This window comes from Desmodus rotundus, chromosome 5, assembly GCF_022682495.2.
Source record: "Desmodus rotundus isolate HL8 chromosome 5, HLdesRot8A.1, whole genome shotgun sequence".
Lineage (NCBI taxonomy): Eukaryota > Metazoa > Chordata > Mammalia > Chiroptera > Phyllostomidae > Desmodus > Desmodus rotundus.
In genome coordinates, this window is record NC_071391.1 from 18,655,852 (window position 1) to 18,666,279 (window position 10,428).

The following is a 10,428-nucleotide window of genomic DNA, read 5'->3' on the forward strand; positions in this document are numbered from 1 at the left end:
CCTGACAAAGACAGCATCTCTCCTCCCATTCCAGAATCTGCACTTCAGAGACAGGTTAAGAACTGGAATTTTTGCCAGACACAGATTGGAATTTAATATTTTCCCAGTTGAAGTCACTGCTGCAGTTGACATTTGTCATAACAGATCCCACTATTTCCTTCCCCCTGCGTCTTCCCTGCTTGCTTCCAGTCCACCTCCATGCCGCGGTACTTGGTACTTGTTAATCCATGGACGATGTCCCTACTGTCAACATTTCTAGTTCATTTTGAGAGGCATGCAAGATAACACACATTTCGTCTGTATATAATAAAGCAAAATACTATAGACAATTATTTATTAAGCATTAATTTCATGGGGGTCAGGAAAATCTTCATCCAAAACAAAGTGACTTTGGGCTTTGAGTCAATATGTGTGTCTCAGTAATGAGGACATATCTTAATAGACAATGATACTAAAACAGTGAGTTTTGACAGTGTTATGTATTTTGGCCGAAGTAAACATAAAGATTGTTGAAGTTATCTTATAAGCTAATAAGTTAGCTTGCCACCATTTTATAGGTATGGGTAGAAGGCACGACTCCTGAGTCAAAGGTAAAAAAACACTTACTACTTACAGCAATATCCATAGCAAAGAATAATCATTTTTGCATTATTTCCCCGAAGCCCATTTTCAACAGAACTGCATTAGAGAAGAAAGCCCTGAGTTTAGGAAACCTGAATCTTTTATAATGGGTAGTGAGCATGTTTGTTCTTTGTTCTAAGGAAAAGTATTATCTTTATCATACTGGACAGAGATCATCTACCCTTTTCTCTGGAGGGAAATACTAACTTCATTTTCTAAAGATGTTTGCTATATGAAAAGATGGCTACAATAAGATTTTGACATGTATTATTCCTATCAGATTATCCTCTTGAACTCTTCAGGGGCAGGCAACCCATTATTTCATGATATAGGTTATTGCGTTTTTGCACAATAAATCTTTATCTAAATCCACTTTGCAAAGATTGTCTTCTGTCTATAACAATACTTACATTTTTCAAGCAGCTCTACTATAATCTTGGCTCATCTTAAGCCTGTAGCCACCTATATTCTCAAATAAGTTTTTCTTAACATCTACTGAAGTTAAACTACATCTTCATTCTTTTTATATGAAATTTCTTTTTAGAAGCTACATACAGGATTTGATAGTAATTCCTATTTGTTTCATCTCAGAAAGTCATCACTAACTTTAGTTCTATGAGGAAAAAAGTATCCTTCCTCATGGTTTTATCAGGAGACATTGGTAGTTACCGCAGTAAGAAAATTTCAAGTGTTGATGGGAAGCCACAGGTAAAACTTTTTATTTCATTTCATTGTCAAAGGATTCTTGGCTACTAAAAAAAAGAAAGAAAAAAAAGATTCTTTTTTAAATTGTGGTTATTATCTTACTTGATAAAAACAAACATTTAACTTCGAAAATACCTGCTTTGTTCTAAACTCCACAGGCAGATAACTTTATTTAGAATGTATTATGAATTTCAGCTGTGTTCCATTTACACTTACAATCACTTTTCTTCATACAGGAAAAATATGCTCTTAACTAAAATACACATTGGACAAGACAATCTTTGCAAAAAAGTATTTTTAAATTAAAGAGAGAGTACTAGATTTACAATTATATTATTTCATTTAAAAAACTGGTTAAATGCTTTCTAAAATATTTCACTGCAAATAGTTCATTTCATTTGTTTTATCTGACTGGTGACTTTCAAATCCTCGTTAATTACTTGAAATTACTTTCTTCCTCTTTCTATTTTATTGGTTAACAATTTGAAAGGACAGTAAAAAGAAAGATAATTCTGGCTTTAATCTTAAAAATGGCTTTGGAATTTAAATGTTTTTACTTTGGTATCTACTTAGCATGATATGAAGATGATTTGCTGTGAATTCACTATTAAGACTTGAAACAGGAGTGAATTCACACTATTTTCAGGACGTCAAAGACATGAGATACGTGTCGAGAAGTATCATTCTGTAGTGTTTATGATGGCTAATTATACGTGTTGACTTGCCTGAACCACAGGGTGACCGGGTGGTTAGTCAGGCAATATTCTGAGCATTTCTGTGAAAGCATTTTTGAATAAGATTAATGTTTGAATTGGTAGACTGAGTAAAATAGATAGCCCTCCCTAATGTGGGTGGGTCTCATCCAATCAGTTGAAGGCCTAAACAGAAGCAAAAGGCTGATCCTGTGGTGAAAAAGCGGGGAATTTCTTCTGCTTCCCTACCTTAACTGGCACATCAGATTTGTCCTGTCTTTGTACTCAAACTGACACATCAGCCCTTCCTGTTCCACAGACTGCTGGCCTTCAGACTGGAAGCGTCCTGTTGGCTCTCCCAAATCTCCGGTTTGCAGACTCACCCTCCAGACCTTGGGACTTCTCATCCCCCGCAACTGTATGAGATGATTCTTTATAATAAATTTTTTCTCTGGACACCCCTAAGAAATACTGTGTCTTTTGTGGATTCTCAGATAGGATGTTATTAAAGTTCATAGGTATTTAATCTATATGCCTATGGAAGCTGACTTACTACTATTAACTTTGAAGCATTGAATGAAGCCTTAGAGGCAGGAATCAATAGAAACTCAACAAGTGCTATGATATTCAGAGAGAAGTGTTACCTCTCAGTGGGCAGTAACAAAGATTCAAAGAGGTGATAGGACTTGGATGAGTATTTCAGATAGACAGACAGACAGATGGACAGATGGAAGTAGCAAAGGGCCACACCACTGGAGATGTATGAAAGAATACTAGTTTAGATAGCATCAGAGAAACTGAAATAACTGTGACCCTACTAAGGCAGTGTAAACACCCTCCTGATCAGACTTGCGGGCTCTGCTTAGACGAGTCACCAGATGCTGGATGGACTGATGCTTAGTGCTAGTCAGATGCTAGTGGAGTTGCTAATGCAGTTTGCTAAGGATGTTAACATTTATTCTGTAAGCAATAGGATGCTGTTACAATGAGCCAAGTATATTAAAAAATTGAGGTAATTATTCCAAAGTACCTATTTTGAATTAAAAGTTCAGAGGAAAATATGATTTTTCTTTCTTGAATCTTTTAAATTTTCAGTGGCTGTTTATTTTGGCAAATAATGATCAAAGGGTATTCCATAGACAAGCTTTGATGTTCAGAAGAACAAAAATCTCAGAATCAAGTGTTCAAGTGCTTTCGTAAAGAATGGGCTCTAATCATTTCCAAACCGACTGTTTCTGTTTATACCTTCAGAAGTGAGCAAAAACAATTTTATTTTCCTTTAAAAGAGATGTTTAGAAGAGTCTTATGTTTCTTTTAATCTGTCAGATATATCCTTTTGTTTAGATGACTGCCTCCAGACTGTCCAGCAGAAATCCGTTCACAAGAATGGCAACTTAGAAGAAACAAGAGTGCGGCGTGATCATGGGGAAGCAAAAGAAAACAAGGAAATACGCGACCATGAAGCGAATGCTTAGTCTGAGAGATCAGAGGCTTAAAGAAAAGGATAGATTAAAACCTAAAAAGAAAGAAAAGAAAGATCCTAGTGCACTCAAGGAAAGAGAAGTCCCCCAGTACTCTTCCTGCTTATTCTTCCAATATAACACACAGCTGGGCCCACCTTACCACATCCTGGTTGATACCAACTTTATCAACTTTTCCATCAAGGCTAAACTGGACTTGGTGCAGTCAATGATGGACTGTCTCTATGCCAAGTGTATATTTTGTATAACGGACTGTGTAATGGCTGAAATTGAGAAACTGGGGCAGAAGTATCGAGTGGCTCTAAGGATCGCCAAGGACCCCAGGTTTGAACGGTTACCATGCACACACAAAGGGACCTATGCGGATGACTGTTTAGTGCAGAGAGTAACTCAGCACAAGTGTTACATTGTGGCCACAGTTGACCGGGACCTTAAATGAAGAATCAGGAAGATCCCTGGAGTTCCCATCATGTACATTTCTAATCATAGATACAACATTGAACGGATGCCAGATGATTATGGAGCCCCTCGGTTCTAATGCTTAAAGGATGAAGTTCCTCTGCTTTCCTTCAACTGACTTCCCCTGTTGCCGGTTTATTAAACATGCTACAGAATGAATTGTTACTGCTCCACTCACCCCTTTGCTCTGTAATGAGCTAAGTATGATTAAATACACTCACTTTTTGATGTTGCTTTGAAAATGGTATTTTCTGTCATTTTAATATTTGTTACATGTTTTTATAAATCAGGTGACTGCTCACAAAAAAAAAAAAAAAAAAAAAGAATGGCAACTTAATAAGAGCTTCGTTGTGGTCTCCCACCTCGTTACATTTCTTCTGAGTGTATTCACCCATCAGAATGTGTAATCTCCTCAAAAACTACCAGTGATAATAGTTCATAACATGGACTATTATCACCATCCATAATAGTTAGTACCACTATGTCTATAATAATAACAATGACCATACTCATAATGATGATAATAATGGCAGGTTCATTTTTTCCTAAGTATTTTCCAATAAATATTGTTATACAAAATAAATTTGAGAGACTTCTGGTCAAGATGGTATAGGTAAACATGGCTTGCCTCCTCACACAACAAAATTACCCCTGAACTATAGAACAACCATCATTGAGAACCATTAGAAATTCAATTGAATGGAAGTCCTACAACTATGGTGTTAAAGAAGAAACCATATTGACACTGGTAGGAGAAGCAGAGACTCAGAACAAGCTGGTCTCACAACTACATGTGGCGGATAAAAATCAAGAGGGAATCTCAGGGACAAAGGGACAGAGCCCTACACCTGGTATTCCAGCACAGGGTTCCAATGCCAGAAAGATAAGTCCCCATAACTGCCAGCTGTAAAACCAGTACAGACTGAGGCTGTGGAGGACAGAAACTTCTGGAATCCCAGGCAGTTCCTCTTAAAGGGTTCACACAGAGATTTACTTGGACTTATTCTCTCTGAGCTCCTGCACAAGGGAGCAGATTGAAAGGCATCAGGAACTGAATTGTCCAGTTAAGGGAAACCACTCTGGGGCAGCTTTCTCCAAGACAGAAGTGTTGGCAGAGGCCATCGTTCCTTTTCTGATCCCTTTTCCAACAGAGCCAGCTGGCAGGCGCCACATATGAGACTACATCAACCTGGCTCACACTGTTTACCCCACTCTGGTTATTCCCTGAGGTCTCATCCCACCCAACTTTCAGAACCACCCAAGCTTTCCAGTGGCTTTTCCATATGAATGGCTTGTGTTGGTCCATGCCTCAGACTTTCCTAAATTCTCTCAAACAAGTGACATCTGGCTTCAGGGAGCCTTGGACCTCTCACTAAATTGCCTGAGGCTCAGCACTAGCAGCAGCCAGCTTTGATTCAAGCTTGGGCTCACCTTGGAACTTTCAATCCCAGCACAAGTAGCAGCCATCTTTATATTGCTTTGTAGCTAATGCTGTGTGACCCTGAAGAGAACATAGGCAGTGGCTGACCTTGGATATGCCAGTAGCAATCCAAAGCTCAGCTACAAGACAAGGGTGAATACAGGTCACACAGTGGGCACAACTTGAGTACCCAGCTGGGATAATAGGAGAGGGTGTGCACTGGACTCTGTAGGACACCTTCTCCATTAGGTCACTCTGTCAAGCATGAGAGACATAGTACTTCTACCTAATACATAGAAACAAACACAGGAAGGGTGTCAAAATGAGGAAACAAAGAAACATAGCCCAGATGAAAGAACAGAATAAAACTCTAGGAAAATAACTAAACAAAATGGAGAGAAATTATCTATGAGAAGCAGAGTTTGAAACACTTGTTATAAGCAGTCTCAAGGAATTTAGTGAGGACCTCAGCAGCATAAAAAAGATCCAGTGAGAAATTAAGGATACAGTAATTTAAACAAAGAATAATTTACAGGGAATCAACAGTAGAGTTGAAGTTGAGAATCAGATTAGCAATTTGGAACATAAGGAAGGAAAAAACAACCAATCAGAACAATAAGAAGTACAAAGAATAAAAAAAATAAAGATAGTAAGGAGCCTTTGAGACAACTTCAAGTGTGTCAACATTCAAATCATAGGGGTACTGAAAGGAGAAGAGAAAACCAAGAAATTGAAAACCTATTTGAAAAAATAATGATAAAAAACTACTCTAACTTGGTGAAGGAAAGAGGCATACAAGCCCAGGAAGCACAGAGAGTCCCATACAAGATGGACCCAAAGAGGCCCACACCAAGACACATAATAATTAAAATGCCAAAGGTTAAATACAAAGAGACAATCACAAAAACAGCAAGAGAAAAGCAGTTAGTTACCTACAAGGGAACCTCCATAAGAGTGTCAGTTGATTTCTCAAAAGAAATTTTGCAGGCTAAAGGGGACTGACAACAAATATTCAAAATGATGAAAAGCAAGGACCTTCAATCAAAATTACTCTTCCTAATAAAGCTATCATTTAGAATCAAAGGACAGATAAAAAAGCTTCCCACACAAGAAAAAGCTAAATGAGTTCATCACCACCAAACCAGTATTACATGAAATGTTAAAGGGTCTTGTTTAAGAAAAAGAAGATAAAAAAATATGAACAATAAATGGTAATAAATACATATCTGTCAACAATTGAATCTAAAAGACAAAATAAACAAATAAGCAGAATAGAAATAAAATCATAGATACACAGAGCATTTTGATGGTTGCCAGATGGGAGGGGGGTTGGGAGAATTGTGAAAAGGGTGAAGGGATTAAGAAATACAAATTGGTTATAGAATACAGAATAGTCATGGGGATGTAAAGTACAGCATAGGGAGTAGAGTAGCCAAAGAACATATATGTAGATTGCAGGTCCCATGGACATGAACTAAGGTCTGGGATTGCCTAAGGGAGTAGGGGGTGATGGGTGGAGGGGGAGAAACGGGGAAAATTGGTACAACTCTAATAGCATGAACTATAAAATATAATTAAAAATTTATTTCAACTTGAAGTTCAGGGGCAAAAATCAGAAATGTATGGAAAATACATAAACACTGCTGGAATGTCAACTGAAACTGTGTTGAATTTATGTACAATGGATATCATTACTGTGGGATAGGGTTTAGACATCTGAGATGGAGAGAGAAGAACATAATGTCTGAGGTTTCTGATTAGAGTGGAAAAAGCCTTTTTCTCTCTCTCTTTCTCTCTCATCTGTCATGAAAAGAGTTAAGGTACTACAAAAATATTCTTACTTTCAAACTGAACTATGAGAACCAACTCTCAATGACTTTGTCAAGTGTAAGTGAACTCAACAAGAGAAGTGTGATGATCAGGCAGGTTTAAAAGTTCAACCTCGAGCCCACTTACACAGCAAGCAGGCACTTTATGAAATACCCAGTTTCCATGGACGTGAATTCTGCGCTACCATCAAAAGAAAAAAAAAATCACGCAGGCTCTGCTTTAAAAAGATCTATAACATTCTCTGTGGATGTGAAACCCTGTGGGGGGTGGTTTCAACTGTGTTATACGTGTCATTTTTAAGAGGAAGTTTCCACAACAGCCACACAAATATGGTCCATTAGGAAGCAACATAAGTAAAGCACTTGCCGTCAGTTATCAAAACTCTCGGCTGTTAGGTTTGTAGAAGATGGAGAAGGTCAGACTACACACAAAAAGATTCAGACGGGTTGTAACAAGTAGTAGCAGACATTCAATAGATGGCACTCTTCCCCCTGATTTGAGCTCATTGCTACACCAGGCTCGGATTGCCTGATCTCCAGACCTTAAGCCGGATCTCCTCTCTTGCCTCTTCAGCTTTTATCTCCAAATACTCAACTATATTTAACTTGGTGATTCAGCCACAGAAAACTTACAACTTATAAATGCTTTAATATGCCATTCTCTCCTAGGTCCCTACTCTTTTTCAAAATGTGTTCTCCCAGGCTGCGATATGCCCTCCCTCCTCTGTCTAATAATTTCCTCATCACCTTGGGCAGCATCTCTTCCCTGAGCTTTCTCTTCTCCCCTACACCGAATTTCCTGCTTATACTTTTTCTCATTGCTCCCATGCTGCCATGCATATACCCAAGCTCTGACCTGTATACATTACACATACTATTAATTGTGTCTCTCTCTTTCCTGGGACAATGGGCTCCTGAAAGAGGAACCATTGTGTTCCTAAGATCTGCCACGTGATCAACACTATAAATATTTGCTGAATGAATGAATGAACTTACATGTCAATATTTTTCAACCTCTTTTTATGTGTTAGTCACACTACGTGAGAAAACAGATCTTGATGCTTTATCTGCATATGCAGTCCCCAAGTCTATTGTGCTTGTTTATTTGTTACCTTTAAGGTATTTTACTATTTTTACTCTCCATTTTAATTTTGCTTTGTGGGTTTTTTTCTCTTTTGCTTGTTTGTTATTTTTGCTGCCATTTTAATTAAAAATTATTGGCCAGTCTGATTGTGTACTTTGTTAGAAATTGTTCTTTAAACCATTATTTTAGATTAACTTTTACTCTTTAAGATCAAAACAGAAAAGGAAATGTTTAGACATAATATTAAGTTTTATAAGTTATAGAGATTAACTTTTAGAATTAAACACATGAGTCTGAATTCTGGCTTTATTCAGTCCTTAGTTACATAACTTGAAAAATGCTTTATTCAATTCAATTCAAATCAATTCAATTCAACAAACATTTATTGAATGAATGTTATGAGTTACCTCTTTGCTCAGGGAGGTAAAGCTTGAATAAGATGAACTCAGGTCTTGCCCTCATAGAAATAGGGGAAACATTCTTTAACCTTACACTTCAGGGAATCTATTCTCTCAGCTAAAAGAATAGGAGCTACAACACCTCTTACTGAAAAAAAAATTAGGCTGATATATGTGGATACATGTACATAGGCTGATGCATGTCAAACTCAAGGTGTTTAATGAGTGACAGCATCTTCTCTGATTTCAACTTATGATACAAAAAGGTAGCAGAATAATCCTTTTCTTTGGAGTTGTGTCAAACTATTCCTGATTCTTCAATGCTTTAAAATAAATATATAAATAAATCAACTAAAAGTTAAGTGAAAGTTCTCTGGGAAGGTAGTCTAGAGACTAATTTCAAAATCTAATGTTATTATTTAATTTCTGCTAACCTTAGATAGCTTAAGTGTCTTCCCTATTATTGACTAACATTTGACTATCATGCAGATAATTGTTTCTGAGCAAAGGCATTTAAATAACTTTATAATGCACTCATTACATTTATATAAAAATGAAAACAAATATGTAACACAGAACCTTTAAGCTATTTACAGACTTATTTAGCGCTCACATGAATTCACCACAGTCTCAAAACAATTTTGTTGGCCTTAGGACTTCCCCTGCTTGGGAACCACTGCTTGGGATCATTTGATGATGGGGCATAGCTAAGATGGATTGAATATTATCTAAGGGACAGTTTCTATTGCCTCAGGGTGCAAAAAAGTCTGTGGAATTTGGACCTACTCATCTGCACAGCTTGTGATCCACTTTATGTATATTGCATTGGGTCACAGAAGGACAGTGACTTTCTTGGGGTCAAATCAAGTTGAGCTTCATATTTGTTAGTATTGGTTCCCCATGACACCAAGTCCCATAGGGATATGGAGGTCAGGTTTAGCTAACATCATGTTAAATTTAAATTTCATGATTAATAGAAAATATACATGTATATTTTAGTTACATGTATAGCTATACTTTAGTATAGCTTTGTGTCATGCAGTATTTGGGATACTCATATCTGGCTGGATATTCCTTCTTAGAATTGCTTAATTATTCAACTACTGCTGTGGTGAGCATCACACAGAAACTAGGAAGGAATTTCCTAGTGGAAGGAAATTCTTAGTGGAAAGGAAATTTGAGAGGAGCAAACAGAAATGTGAGTCTAAACTTAGAACTCATAGGTTCCAGAACTACCATACAGTTTTGTTGCAGCCACCATATAGTTTTCAAGATTAAATTACATGAGAATTTACTTTAAAATGAGCAAGTGGTAGCATTAAAGACAAATTGCTATTTAAAAAAAAGAAATAATGAAGCGACGTGTTATTAAACCTTCAATGATGTTAGTAAACCATTTTATAAAACTCATGGTATGTTTATTTTCTGGGATAAGTTAACTGCTTAAGTTGTAAGGAGCAGATTCAGAAAACCAAAGAGATGGGTGGGTTGTACATGGGTTAGACCTGGAATTTGAAAGCTCTGAGCATCAGAAAGCTCAGAGGACCGACAGCCCTTATGGGCTAGGGCCTTGTTCATCACAGTTTGGTCCTGGGACTAGAGAAACTGACTTCATTTGGAACTTTGTTATAAAAGTACAATGTCAGGCCCCACTCTGATCCTATGAAATCCAAATCCTCATTTTAAAAGATTCCCAAGGTGAAGGTATGACATTAATGTTAAATAAAACCTAGATTAGA

At 37.2% G+C, this 10,428-nt stretch overlaps 1 pseudogene; it reads left to right on the forward strand.

Annotated features, from left to right (window-relative positions):
• The first annotated feature begins 3,421 nt into the window (after positions 1-3,421).
• LOC128780966 (rRNA-processing protein FCF1 homolog pseudogene) lies at positions 3,422-4,252 on the forward strand (annotated as a pseudogene).
• The last annotated feature ends 6,176 nt before the right edge of the window (positions 4,253-10,428 follow it).